The 15358-nt window shown below is 41.8% G+C and overlaps 1 protein-coding gene across 1 annotated transcript in view; it reads left to right on the forward strand.

The window, feature by feature from the left end:
• Positions 1-15358, forward strand: part of LOC146548168 (ribonuclease inhibitor-like) — a 343680-nt gene that overhangs the window by 13794 nt on the left and 314528 nt on the right. The gene's annotated exons all lie outside the window — the stretch shown is intronic.

The raw sequence follows: 15358 nt of genomic DNA on the forward strand, positions 1-15358 counted from the left end.
ACCACACCATGTCACGGCGCTCAAATCATGTACGGCCTGCGCAGTCACCAGATCTCAATCCAGCAGAGCACCTTTGGGATGTGGTGGAACGGAAAGTTTGCTTCAAGTAAGAGCAGCTGACGAATCTGCAGCAACTGTGTGATGATGTAATTTCAATATGTCTTGAGAATCTTTGAGGAATGTTTTTAGCGCCTTGTTGTGCCACAAAAAATGAAGACATGTTTGATGGCTGAAGGTGGTCCAACTCGGTTCAAAGATGTACCTGATAAATGAGTCAGTGAGAGTATTTAAACTGCTGTAAGTGAAAATAAGAAGAAAAGAAATGAACAAATTACAAGAATAAAAAACACATAAGCAGGTCAATACAATGCTGACACAGTGCTGAATAACTGTGTCAGATAAAGAAACCAAAATGCATTTACCTTCCACAGTGACACTGATATGGACAATATATGTCCCTTCAGTGTTTGTACACTCACAGGTGAAGTTCCCACTATCAGCTGGTGTTAAACTGGTCAGCTCCAGAAAGGCAGTCTGATTTTCTTTTGTTATTGAGAACCTGGGGTCACATTCCTGAGTAACGTTCTCTCCGTGTCGATACAGCAGATGACACTCTCCTCCTGTGTCCCTCTGTCTTTTGATCTTACAGATAATCAAAACAATAGTAGTCTGACTTTCCTTGTTGCAAATCCGAGTGACATCGTGTTCTCTCCTGACTGTCTTCACAACAGTCTCTGTAAACAGGGACAGCAAAATACGGTAAATACAAGATTCAGCCTGTGTCAGAGAGGACTTTAGTTTCTATATTTTGTGAATGTTAAACCATCTTTTTAATCCCATAATAATGTGTTTAGTTTAAACTAAAAGCAAGGAGGTTATAAATTTAAAAATATTAATAATGCATAATGAAAATAGTTTCCTTGTATTACCTTCAGCATCATGGGACACAGCTAGTGGTAACAGCAAAATCAAGCAAAGTTTTGATACGTCCATGCTTGTTAACATGTCTGTAAGCCACCGACAGTGAAGAGGAAGATGTGCGGAAAGAAACAAGCTGAAGCTTTCCTGGCTAAGCAGACGTCAGACTGTTGCCCTTCACGGGGCAAGTGTGAAATGATGTAAAAAGGAAGTGTACTGACAGGACTTTCATATTAAAAGGCTGTAAAGTTGAAACACTGTGCGAGCTCCCACACAAAAAGAAAACAGGCTAATTTTTCTTTATCACAGAGGAATTATTACACTGCTAACTGTCATGTTCGCTGAAACTGAAGGATGGATAATATTGTAAAAGTAACAACAAAACTACCATTTATCATAACATTATAAGCATTTTAAACTAAAATAGCGTGTTACGTCATCAAACCGCTTCATCCAATCACTCAGATACTTACAAAGTTTTGACTGCATTACCTTTAAAATTTGTACGAAGATGAGCATAAAATGAATAAAACTGACATGCTTGCATTTGTTGTGTAGTGCAACAGGTGTATGTGGCTGAGGGATTCCCATGATGCAATGCGTATTTCTTCTTCAGTCACCTTTCTCGCTCACTGTGTGTTAATGCAGCTCTCTGCATTGAATCATACCTGTTATTAACCTCTGTCTCTCTTCCACAGCGTGTCTTTATCCTGTCTTCCTTCTCTCATCCCAACCAGTCGCAGCAGATGGCCCCGCCCCTCCCTGAGCCTGGTTCTGCTGGAGGTTTCTTCCTGTTAAAAGGGAGTTTTCCCTTCCCACTGTCTCCAGACTGCTCACTCATAGGGAGTCATATGATTGTTGGGCTTATTCTCTGTATGTATTATTGTAGGGTCTGCCTTACAATATAAAGCGCCTTGAGGCGACTTTATATTGTTGTGATTTGTCGCTGTGCAAATAAAATTGAATTGAAAATTGAATTGTGAAGGCCACCCCAGAAGCCACACAATTGGGAAGTCAGTAACGTCAGACACCAGCATCTTTATTTTAATTTAATGCACATTTCCACAAACATGCAAAGACATGCAGCTTGTGGGGATAGGTTAATTGGATAATCCAAATTGCCACTAGGTGTGAATGTGCGAGTGAATGTGAGTGCGAATGGTTGTCTGTCCCTATGTGTTAGCCCTGCGACAGACTGGCGACCTGTCCAGGGTGTACCCCGCCTTTCGCCCTATGACAGCTGGGATAGGCTCCAGCGCCCCCCGCGACCCTGAAAAGGATAAGCGGCAGCGAATGGATGGATGGATGGATTTCCACAAACATAAATAACGACACATGTCCCATAAACAATTTCTGGTTAATGTTTTACTGGTGCTGGAGGTCTGTTGGACTGCTGAGGGTAACTGGAGAGAAAATGATGTGTTGTTTTCACTGGACGTTAAGGCGTCTGGGAAGGGATCTCAGACCATTTACATCCTGGGCCATCTGACCTCAGGAAATCACATGATAAGGTGGGGCCAGGTTTCACAATGAGCTCACCCGAAACCCTGGCTGATTAGGACCCACACCCGCTTTCACACCTTGGCTCATGTGATTAGGTAGAGGATCATCAGGGGGTCCTTTGTCCCTCTTTGGGGGGAAACTCCCACTGGTTTTAAGTCTGGGACTCCCCACCATTGACCCTTAGAACTGAAGAAGCTTCTCGGATGAGAGGTGAAACGTCTTCAAGCAACTCAAGAAGTCCAGACGCTTTTCCTTCCAAGCTCCTTAGACTACGATGACCTGGATGACTGAGAACCTTCACAGACTTAAGTATTAAATTAATAGTTGGTTTTCATTCTTTGTTTTTAGATATTTTTTTTTCTATTCGTATCCCCTCGTGTATTTAACTGGCCAGTTCAGTCCAATTTACTTTGGGAAATATTTAATCTGAGGTAGGGTTGCACCGATACCGGTATCTGGTATCGGCCTCGATACCACATTTTCTAAAGTACTCGTGAAAAGTTCCCCGATACCGAGGACTGATACCACGGTCTGAGCCCTGTCTATGTTTGAGCGGCATGTAAGGGGTTAATCACAGGCGCCGAGTGCCCGCCCCCAGGCCCCGGCTGCGTATCAGAGCTGGGAGAAGGCGAGGCGAGACAAGTCAGCCGTGTGGAACTATTTCAAAGTGAACGAAGACACTAAAACAAAGGCGGACTGCAAATTGTGCTCATCGAAATTGTCCAGAGGAGGCTCAAAAGGTAGCGCATTTAACACAAGTAATTTAATCAAGCACCTAAAATCCCAACACGACAACGAGTACAAAGAGTTTGCCCACGCTTATTTACCCACGCTTATTAGCACAGAGGAGCATAGCTGATGCTAAAGCAGTGGGACGGAAAATAGTTGGGCATTTTAAACATTCCGCCTTAGCCTACTCCCGCCTCGAGGACATTCAGGGACAGCTCAACCAGCCAATAAAGAGACTGCAGCAGGACGTACAGACACGCTGGAACAGCACGTATTACATGACATCAGTCCTATTTTTCCACATATTAATACATTTATGAATTTTGTGCAGGTATAAAGATCACTTCTTCTCCAACAACACTGCTCCAGAGGCCAAGCTGCACCTGAAGCAGGAGCTTCTAGAGGTGAGGCAGAGGGGAGTCGGGCAGAAGCTGCAGAACCTCCTGCTAAACTGTTCCTCAAGGCCCAGGCTGCCGCTGGCAGCAGGTGCTGCCATTGAGCTCGACACATACCTCGGAGAGGCCCCAAGCCCTCGTGAAGACAGTCCTCTGAAGTACTGGGGTGTCAACAAAATCAGGTTCCCCACTTTGGCTAAAATAGCCTGTAAATAGCTCTCAGCCCCATGTAGCAGTGTGGACAGTGAAAGGCTTTTTAGCTCAGTGTCACACATTATAGATGAAAACAGAAACAGTCTGACTGCTGATGATGCAGAAAAGCTACTTTTCTTAAAAAACCCTGCCACTCACTGTTTCTCTCCATTTAGTGAGTCATCTTAGACTCGATGTTAATACCTACCTCAGTTGCACTGACTGCCACAGTTCTATGTCAGTGGATGTTGTTAGTTTATTCACATATTGTGCACTAAATGGCAAAGATGTTTATTAATGCCCCTTGTGTTGTCCAAAGCAGCAGAGTTTAAAATAAACTGAAAAATACTTGAGTTGCACTGTCACTGTTTACATTTTTTTTATAATTATTTATTCTGTAATATGTTGCATACAACATGCTTTTCATTTTAAATAAATGTTCTTAATTCCAAACCAGTCCCTTGTTTTTTTGTTGTTAAATTATAGGACTAAAGCTGTTACCTGTAAATTTAAATCGTGTTTTTATTAAGTACTCGGTATCGGCGAGTACTGAAATGCAAGTACTCGTACTCGTTTCCAAAAAAGTGGTATCGGTGCATCCCTTATCTGAGGTAAACATTTTGCTTTTCATTTGACCCCTGACCTGTCTGCTGTAATGCAGGAGGCAGGTTTATGACCTATACTGCAGCCAGACGCCACAGGAAGCCTTCCTCCATGTTTTCTTTACAGTAATTGATTCAGCCAGTTTAAGTCTCCTTTGTTTTTGTGCATTAGATCACTGTGTGGGTTGTGTTGAGTGCTTATGTATTTGTAAGTAGCCATTATGACTTGACTAGTGGTGTTTATCTCTTTTAAGGGTCTAGTATCATCAGTTAATTAGTTTTTACACTTTGCAGGCACTTTGCTGTAAATACAACAACACTGCTGAAAACTCTAATTTAAATAATTACTACTGATGCACCTATCAAATAAACTAACATTTGCACAGGTGTTGAAATGCTGGACTCTTCCTCTCCTAAATCTGTGGCAGAGAAAAAATGTTGCAGGAGTGTTTTTTTTACATGATATGTAAGAAAAATAAGAAAAAGAAAGAAACCCTGTGATTTTAATGTGAATGCATTACTGACATCTTATCCAAACACACATTGTGCACACCACTTTATCCCCTATTACAACTGCAGCTTTTATTAGTGCATGTTCACGGGACTTCTGATTCTATAGGGTCTTGACAAAAGTCTCTGCAATCAATTGATTACAATCAAGTGATTCAATTGAAACATGGAAATCAGCATTTCACCATTTTATACTATACATACATGTTTTGCTTTCAAGACTGGACAGGAGTGGCATGTGGGCGGCATTGTAGAGTGTGTTGACAGGAGGAAAACTTACACGCTCAGTAAATCACCCCCGTCACTACCTAAACCTCAAAGTCTCTAAACAGGAAGTGCATCTGCATGAAAGCTTCTGTTTTATATGCAGACAGATGACCTTTTGATGTAAAACCTTTCTCTGTATCTAGAGAAACACTTTAACTATATATTCAACTATATAGTTTAACATTTGGTCCGTAACTATCATTTAAAAACAATAAAAAGGTTTAAAAGAATATACATAGGCGGCTATAAAGACTGCAGGTCAAACATTGTGCAGATACAGAAGGACCTCCTGGGGTCCAAAATGTCGCACTATTACAGAGCAATGCTTACAATAGTCTTGCATGGTTAGCCAGTTAGACAGATGCAAATGTTAAAGAGCTAAAACAGACATGTAAATAAAATACAACATCATGTTAGCAGCTTATTGGTATTAATGTCTCTTAAAGCTCTCCATGACCTAGCTGCATCTTAACTCTCTGAGCTGCCACAGTCTTATAAACCCACCCGCTGTCTCAGGTCAGCTGATCAGCTGTTCCTGAATGTTCCCAGGACTGAGCGTAAACTTAGAGGACATCGTGCTTTTGCTGCAGCATCTCTGAAACTGTGACACGATCTGCCTTTAGAGATTAGACAGGCTTCTTCTCTGCCTGTTCTTAAATCACTCCTGAAAACTCATCTCTTCACCCTGACCTTTGACACCTTGTAAGATGTTGGTTTTTAGTTTGAGTTTTTTAGTTTATTTTTGCTGTTTTATCTTGTTTTGAAATATAGGGCTGTTTAAATTTTTTATGTATTATGTGTTTTCTTTTTTTACTGTTATGTTTTATTCTATTGTTCTTAACTCATTTACTGTACAGCACTTTGGTTTTGTCCTGGGTTTTTTAAAGTGCTTTCTCAATAAAGATGGATTGGATTGGACTGGAAGATAAACACTTTAGTTTGCAGTACTGTGGTGAGTTCACAGTAAAGCACTGTGTTGGACTGGCGCACAGTGATTGTGGCGTTCATGGTCAGTGTTAGGTTACCTCAAGTACAGTGGATTCATTTGCATTTAAGCTGATGATGCTTCGATTAAGTCATCAAATTTCACCTTTATATCAGCTCTATAAGCCAATTCTCAGGATACTGTTAGTGTAGGAAATGGAAAGACAACCAAGATATCTGTGAAACGTCTGCTTACATCTTGAATTCAGCTCCGGCGTATGTGGTAAGTTGTTAATGAGTGACTTTAATTTATTATTTGTTCACATGTGGCTATACACTCTACTGAGAATAAGCATACTGTCATGATATGAGTGGATCTTCAAAACAGACATCAAAATAGGTCATGGAGAAAATAAGTAGAAAAAGTAAAGATCTTATTAGGAATAATACTGTTTGGATAATTATAACCATCATAAGCAACCAAATCATCTCAACATGTATTTGCTCAAAAATGTATTTATTACTACAAACATGTATTTAATTATCAACAAAAGGAAAATCAACAGTTTCTAGAACTCCAACAGGGGCAGGACTTGGAGGTACTGGGATTTCAGGAGGCAGCAGAATGGTACACTGGTCAGTGTCATTATTATTGACCTGTGATGGTGGATGGCCTTGGAGGGAGCTGAGAGGTAACTCAGACCTCTTGTCTTCAGGACACGTAAAGCAAACATACTCCTTCTCAGCAGCTGGAGACTTAGAGACATCCCAACTCATCAGCCTCATGCGTTTGGGCATCAAATGTTCCTCTTCATCATTAACAGAAAAAGCAGTAGAATATCTGCGCTTTCTGCAGAGACCTACCTCTGCAGTGGGTGGAGGTCTCGGAGGCAGAGGAACATCGCTAGGACACATGAAAAACGTCACGTCATCATCCAGGGATGTATGATCGTTTTTCAAATCTGGATGCATGATCTTGTCTGTGTCCTTTGCATGAAAGCTGGCATCAGCAGGTGGAGGATTTGAAGAAACTGGTACATCAGAACTCATCAGCCTCATGCGTTTGGGCATCAAATGTTCCTCTTCATCCTCCACAGAAAAAGCAGTAGAATATCTGCGCTTTCTGCAGAGACCTACCTCTGCAGTGGGTGGAGGTCTCGGAGGCAGAGGAACATCAGTAGGACACATGAAAAATGTCACTTCATCATCCAGGGATGAACGATCGTTTTTCAAATCTGGATGCATGATCTTGTCTGTGTCCTTCGACTGAAAGCTGGCATCAGCAGGTGGTGGACTTAGGAGCTCACATGCAGGTGCGCTGATAGGTCGGAACATGAAAGCGGGAACTTCATTGTCCAGAGCACAACGGTCTGCACTGGATGAGCGTGGGAGCTTCTCCTTTGCCTGTGGAGGAGGCAGACTTTGACTTTGTGTTGCAGAGGAACATTTAAGTCATCTGACGTTTTGCTCTGTTACATATTATTATTGTTGTTGTTGGATTTTTCTTTAAAAATTCACACGATTGAATGTTTAGAAACAGACACAGTGAAGGGTAACTTACCACAGCTCGAGCCATTTTAGGCGTCTGTCAAGGCAAAGATGCAGGATTTGGTTTCTCTGTGTAAGATTACAGGACAGTTGTCAGTTTCATTTTCAAGTCAGTTGGATAAATTCATATCAAACTTCTCAAACTGTATCATTAAAGCATTGTTTAGGTGGACAAATATGAAAGATATGAAGATAAAAACAGTAACAGCTGGCAATCAAGGGAAAACAACCTTACGAAAAAGGTCTTAATCATTGTTGTTTTAAAGTAAATCTTTCAGTCCTTACTTCAGTGATTGTTTGAAGTCTCTGTGCTTGTTGTCAGTCGCAGATTTGTGTAAAATATTTGCAGTTTGTGAATAAAGTTTGCAGGAGCTCCAAAGTTTGTCTGTTCAATACCAAAGTAATGAGGAGACTGAGTGCAGGTTTGGAATCCTCAGTGACAGAAGAATGCAGCAATGTTTGAATTTGAATTTGTTATTGTTTTATTAACAACAACTACCAGGATCATACCATAGCAACACAGTGATGCCCAATCAAATGTCAGGTACAAGGGATAGCCCACATACACATCCAACAGCACAGTAAAGCAATGGGCACCAATGCCACCAGTCAGGCCTTAAAAATACTGAGTTATATAACAGCACACTGACAGTGTCTCATCCAAAAATATAAAATGTATAAATACAGTTAATATCATTTTCATTTAAATTTTATTTAATTCTCTTCATATAGTGCCAAACAGATGTCTCAAGTCGTCACTGTTACAACATAGATAAACATGAACATGAAATCCATTATTTAATTCTCTTCCATTCACTCCAGTTCAATTCAATAGCTATATAGATGGATAGACAGATACTGTATTATATACTATATTGATTCCAAATGGAGAATTAATGTGTTATATCACCAGGATAATGAATTCAAGTAGTACAATCTCCAATAAACAGACAACACAGTTCAAGTTCAAAGTGCAATATGTGCAGGATCCAGGCTTTATATTGTAAGATGCAAAATGTTTATATATACATAATATTGTTGAAAAACTAAAGAAAGTTAAAAATCAAAATAAGTTTATTGTCACGGTGGCTGATGTGATTGCAATATGAACCTGGAAGCAGACAAGGGAGAGATGGAACTGAATCTTAACAAAAAACAAACCATTTATTAGGTTGAAAAACACGAACACAAAACAAGGCCCAGCAAACAGGGGCGGAAACTAAAACTAAAACCTATCCTGGGAATAACTCGGTATGACTATGACAACTATGACAAGAAAAACATGAACATGAATCCGAGGAGGTGCATGCGAGAAACTCTGATGAAAAAACATGAACATGAACATGGACCTAAACAGAATCAGGAGATAACCTGAAACCCGGAATAACGTGAACGGAGGAAAACGCACCAACACTGCCCAGAGGAAGACAGCGGACTTAAATACACAGAAGAGAAAGGAGGGAAGTGGAAACACAGCTGACACAAATGAACCTGACACCACAGGGGAAGCAACATGAAACACACTGAACATGGAAACACAACCCTTTCATAATAAAAGACGAAACAAGGAGAGACGTGGACGTGTGATGGGCTGAGTTGCCAAATGGCTGGTAGGCTTTTAGCTAGGCTTTAGCTTCAGCCAAGTGGAAGCTAAATTGGCTAGTCATTCATATGTAAATTAGGTTGTTACCTGAGAATTCTGGAGGGGAGTGGGGGTGTGTGAATGATTGCTGATTTCTAACTGCCAACTGCCTCTTTGTTTGTCTGGGGGGGAGCTGCTAAAAGCGGTGAACTTCCTTTTGTGTTCGTCTTGATGCATTCTCAATCATCCAGGAAAATAAATCTCCAAAAGTCACCAACTTGGAGTGGTTAGTTTCCTGAGCCACAAGGAAACTTGTGTTTCAGTTTGCCATCTTAGGGAGAAATCAACACACATGGCTGTATTTCCTTTGTTGCTGAGATTTATTGATAAAAACAGTACAAAAAAACCAACCATTTGTACACATATTTACAAATAATAATAAAAAGTGAGTGAGTACATTTCAACATTTTCAGCAATCACTCACAATCCTGGCACTGCCATGGTATCTGTAGTCTGCATTTACCACATGTGTATCTGTAGCAGTGAACACATCGCACAGTGGCATGATTGTTCTTGCATTTGTGTTTGACCTGACACATGGCTCTTTTTCCAGGGCTAGGTGTGGAGGGTTGTGTCCGAAGCAACTGTTCTTTTCTTGCCTTCTTCCCAGCTACATGAGAGTGAGCCAGCTCTCTTGCAAGCTCCACCAGGAAGTCCACCCGTCTTTCCTTCGTCCCGGTGCATGCTTGATACAGCACATCCTGCGGGGCTCCATAGGGTAATTCTAAAAAATGCTTTAGTTCCTCACATTTTAATGCAACCCACTGAATTAAAGCTGAAACTACATCTGAGTTGTATCATTTCAAATTCATTGTTGTAATTTACAGAACCAAAGTTAGAGAAAGTTGTTTCTGTCCAAAGTCTTATAGACATAACTGTATGATTTTCAATGATTTCAAGGACAGCTGAAGATAAAAAGTATTCAACAAGGAGAGACCAGGAATTAGTGACGTGCAGAGTTTGAATAAGAAGCTGTAATTAGACTGAATGCAAGACGAGAGCAAAGCCATGGCAACAGCAGGAAGTGGAGCAGGACCTGCGTGTGTCCATGAAGCTCGATGTTTTTGTGCACAGATCACATGCAGTCTGAAATGTTGTGCAGTCCAGACTGTATATTTTGCTGAGTGAAATACAAAAGCTTCCTTCATGGATGGAAAAGAAACTGTTTCAGTGTCAAATGAAACACTTTCTGTTGATTTCAACTCCCAGAACTGAGTTCAGCTGAGCTCCACGGTGCAACAATTAGACTCCACTATGTTTCCTCTACTTTGTAACAGCAACAGGCTGTTTAGGGCAAGATTTGCTAAAAGGCTCAAAACAGCGCTTACAGACATGGTTCGTTTTTTGGGCCAATTACAAAAGTTCTGCTGTTTTCTAAACACAGGAGATGTGAGTTCAAATGTATAAAACACAAAAATAAGACATGCTTATTTGTATTAAATATCTGGATAATGATCTGTAGATGTTAAAAACATTAATAACACAGTTTGAATGTCCAGAATTGGGTCTTCATCAGGGTCACAAAAATCTTTGAGATTCTGTCTCTGACACACAATCCTGTCGCTGCGCTCGATTTGTAAACACTAACAGCTCTTTGACTCCACAACCCAGTTTGTGTTGGTGCGAGGCATTAGTGGATCTCTCTCTTAGAGTAGAGTTAGAGTTACTACAGTTTCTTAGGAAACTGAAGAAGGCCCGTCTCCCTCCTCCAGGTTCCCGTGCAAATGTCAGACAATTCAAAATCCTGTTTGACTTTATAAAGGAGACACAAATGTGCAACAATCTTGACAGAGTGCCACAGTGTCACAGACAGTTGCACTGCCTTTGATGAGAAACACTGAGTGATAGTAAAACTAAACAATCACTGCAACACACTGATACAGGAGAAGTTGTGATTGTTCTTTTCATTTGTCCTGTTGTGTAGTTTGGCTGTAGTGTGCCCCCCACCCACCCCCCTTTCAAGAAGCCAGCTGTATGATCGTCCACATTAAGAGAAGGAGTTAAAAGTGGGAGTCAAAACCTCCAACTTAAAGTGGAACATTAATGTCACACAAATGCAGACAGACTCAGTGCCATTTTTATATTGTTAGATTCAGAGATTTTATTGAAGTTTTCAGTTATATTAGGGACATACAGAATGCTTTCTAATGGAATAAGAGGAGAGAGTGAAGCAACTGTGCCACCCTAAGGACCATGGAGTGGGATTAATGATGAGTTGTGCTCATTTGATACCAACTAATGTGTGTTGGGTGCATTGTGAGCGCCGTCCCGGAGCGAACCAAATCCCAAGACTGGCAAATGGGACATTGAATGTCACCTCTCTGGTGGGGAAGGAGCCTGAGTTAGTGCGTGAGGTTGAGAGGAACCGGTTAGATATAGTCAGGCTCACCTCAACACACGGCTTGGGCTCTGGAACCAGCCTCCTGGAGAGGGGCTGGACTCTGTCTCAGTCTGGAGTTGCCCCTGGTGAGAGGCGGCGGCCTGGGGTGGGTATCCTGGTGTCCCTTCAGCTTGCTGCCTGTATGTTGGGGTTTCTCCCAGTGGATGAGAGGGTTTGTTATCTGTGCCTCCGGGTTGGGGTTCAGAGTACCCAGCCTTCTTGGAGTCCCTGGGTGGGACACTGGAGGGTCCTACTGGGAGACTTAAATGCTCATGTGGGCAACAACAGTGAAACCTGGAGGGGCGTGATTGGGAGGAATGGACCCCAGGACCTGAACCCGAGTGGTGTTTTGTTATTGAACTTCTGTGCAAACCACAGCTTGGCCATAACGAACACCATGTTCGAACATAAGAGTGTCCATAAGTGCACGTGGCACCAGGACACTCTAGGCCACAGGTTGGTGATTTGTTGAGTCTTCTCAGTTTGTGCTAAATCATTGAGTTGATTCTCAGTACTGTTCATTACAGTTCCTGACCTGTTCTTTCCTGTACCTAGATTTCCTGGACGCGTCCCTGACCCTGTGTGGATTGCCTGTTGCTGGATTGGCATGAGAGTGTAACGGTGTGAGGGTGAGTGGCTGAAGAGGAGTGAGCGTGCGAGCCTGGAAGAGGTGAGTGTAACACAGACGATGCGACGAGGAGCACAGGCAGACAGGAGGGGACACAGCTGGAACTAATGGGCATAACGAGACACAAACCTACAAAGTAAAACAGGAAACTCACAGGCTGTTTCACAATACCAACTTGGGGACACGAACAGAACACAGAGGAAAGACACAGGTAGGGACAATAGAAACACTAAACACACAACTCAAACCCTAAGAACAAATACAAAACAGCAGAAACTGGAAAATAATACCAACAAACTCAAAACACTGGATCAATGACTCAGGACCACGACAGATCTGCCCTGTTTCACACTTAACACTTTGTGCCCACAGAAATTGGGCGCACCCACAGAAACGCAAAGCAGGAGATGAAGCATCGCTGAATATGTTTCCAAATCAACTTCATTCTAAGCCAAAGACTAGAAAATATGGTGAAGCATATTTTACATGTAGTTGTTTTTTCCTGTGTAATAATATTCAACATTGCTATCAATACCTACCTCGGCACTTGTGCAGGTGAAACCAAAGGGAAGATAATCACACCGTGACGCCTCTGCCTTTGTAAATGGAGGGACAGTAACTGCATGTGTGTATGTAAGCGTGTAAAACCTGCAGATAGTCAGATTAACAGTATTTTGTCTCTATCTGCCATTCTGCAATTCATCTCATGTAAAAAATAATGCGCGCACGTGACGTGAAAAAAAGGCACATATCTTTGACGTTGCGTGACCAACTCTGTATTCCTCGTCTACACGTAAACGCAAAAAAGGAGTTTTAAAAAAATCTCAGTTTTCGGTGATTCGAAACGCCGTTTACATGTGGACGAACAACACGTTCTCACTCCCAACTCGTCAAACGTGTGACGCATGGTCAGGCTCCCTCTGCTTCACTTATGGACGCGCAGGGTACCCCCCTCGCGTCGGGAATTGACGTGAAGGGTCCTCCGATTGAAGAGATTGCCACGGAAGTGCCTGTTGTCGGTATATTTAGACATTTTCCAAATCACATTGTAGTGACGTATACAGAACACAACAAATTATATAATGTAAACAACTACCTGAAAAACAGGTAGAACAATACTTTTGTATCGTTTATTGCATTTACGGAGGGAGTGATGTATGCTGGGTAATGGCACAGCTAGCTACTGGGTGACTTTATTCACCCGCTTCGGCTGTTATCAGTCCATACAATGGGCGTTATCAGCACAAATCAGTCCCATAGATATGGGCCATCTCCTGCTAGATTGTTCAGAAGGTTGTTCTCATCCATCCAGATGGAGGATCACTAACAGGAGCGTGGAAGACTCCAGAATCCACTCTGGCTGGAATCCGGTGGATATGCAGTGTGTACAGGTAAAACCATTTAAACGGACAGCATTTATTGAATGACTATTAAAAGTCAGCGAGTGTCAGTAATGTTAATGTGGTTATCTTAGTAATACACCGAGTGCTAATATAACAGCTTTAAGATGCATTTGTAGATATTATTACGTGTTTTACCGTCTTTATGGTGCTAGCTTAAAGTTACGGTGTAAACGTTAGCTTATATTAGAAGAAAGCTGTTACTGTTTAAACGATGTTAGCACAGAAATATTAGCTTCTGTCATGACTGATGAAGTTACTAGTTAATAAAGTTTCCAGTAAAGTGTTTAATCGCAGCCACAGACTGACAGCAAATATCTCGATTAGCTTCAGTGCATCTGTAATAAATATGTGCAAGTTTCAGTGCTTCGTTTAAACTGTATGATACTTATACTGACCCAGGGTCAGTGTAAAATACAATCCTAGCTGTGTGAACAAAGCCTGGCTCCTTTAATCCTGCATGACAAACCTCAGGATGCAGGTTATTATTACTCTTTCCTGCTGGCACACCTGTCACACCTGAGAGTCAGCTAGAAACGTACAGTTTAGTGTGCATCATGCAAAGACTGCCAGACTCTGTAATACTGCAAATGATCAGTGACTCAGGTTAACACTAAACTTTAAATGGCACCTCTGTGTCTCTGTGTGCTGAACATCTAGGATTGAGTCAGGCTGCATTACTGGTGTCAAGCCAGCCTCCAATTCGAGACTTGCAGTCAAGCCAGCCTCGAATTTGTTTTTGCGTATTCAAAGTATTACGGGAATGGATGTGGAAACCGGATTTCAAAATAAAAGCCAACTTCGAGTGAATTAACAGATATGTTAAGAACATAATAACATATAATTTAGGCTTTTTTTATTTTATTTTACAAACTCTAATGAACGATCTATATGACACAGCCTTGTACCCTAATTGTGCCCTGTCACTATCAAGGCCATCTTATTTTGGATTTCAAAGTAAAAGCCCTGTGAATCTTCATTTTTGAACTACTCTTTCAATGACTTCATAATGCTCTTAAAAGCAAAAGTCGTATTTCCTTTTTTTTTTTTTTTTTTTTTTTTTTTGCCTGTCCCGTTTGGGAAAGAGAAACAGCTGAGAAGAGGGACGGGGGAGAAGGGCAAAAGACAAAAACCAACAGAACGGGCAGAGAAAAAAAAATGCATATATCAATCACCTGGATCACCTGCTGAGAAAGAAAAAAGAAAGCAAGCAGAAGAGAACAAGAGTAATAGAATAAACAACATCACAATGATATATGGGAATATGACAGTAAATACTAAATGTTAAACATTATTGTGCAGCACATAAGATCAACAGAACACAGTGTGCTTTGAGGTAGGAGCCAAAAAGGGTGTAGTTTGTGGGTGTGATCACCCGTGTGTACACCTGTGAGCATGGACGCGCTTGTTTTTTGTTTTTTAAAAGGTTCCTTCATGTAATGATCTGCTAGAGGGTGTGGGGGGGCCACAGCCCCGTCCTCCAGGGCATGAAGCAGGTATGGAGGAGATCAAAACTCCAGACATCCAGAGGCCCCCAGAACACAAGAGACCAAGGAAGACCAACAGAGGGGCAGCCGCGCCACTGTCCCAGAAAGAGCTGAGGAGAGTCCCAGATGAGGGCTCACTCAGCAGCCGCGGAGCAGAAGCCAGGGGGAGTTGCAGTGACGCGCCCGTGAGCTCCGCCGGCAGCCAGCTGTGCCTGAGTGACCGATGCTCTAAA

This window comes from Mchenga conophoros, linkage group LG23 (assembly GCF_057382185.1).
Source record: "Mchenga conophoros isolate Kocher_MC1m ecotype Shallow Benthic linkage group LG23, M_conophoros_male_GT1.1, whole genome shotgun sequence".
NCBI lineage: Eukaryota > Metazoa > Chordata > Actinopteri > Cichliformes > Cichlidae > Mchenga > Mchenga conophoros.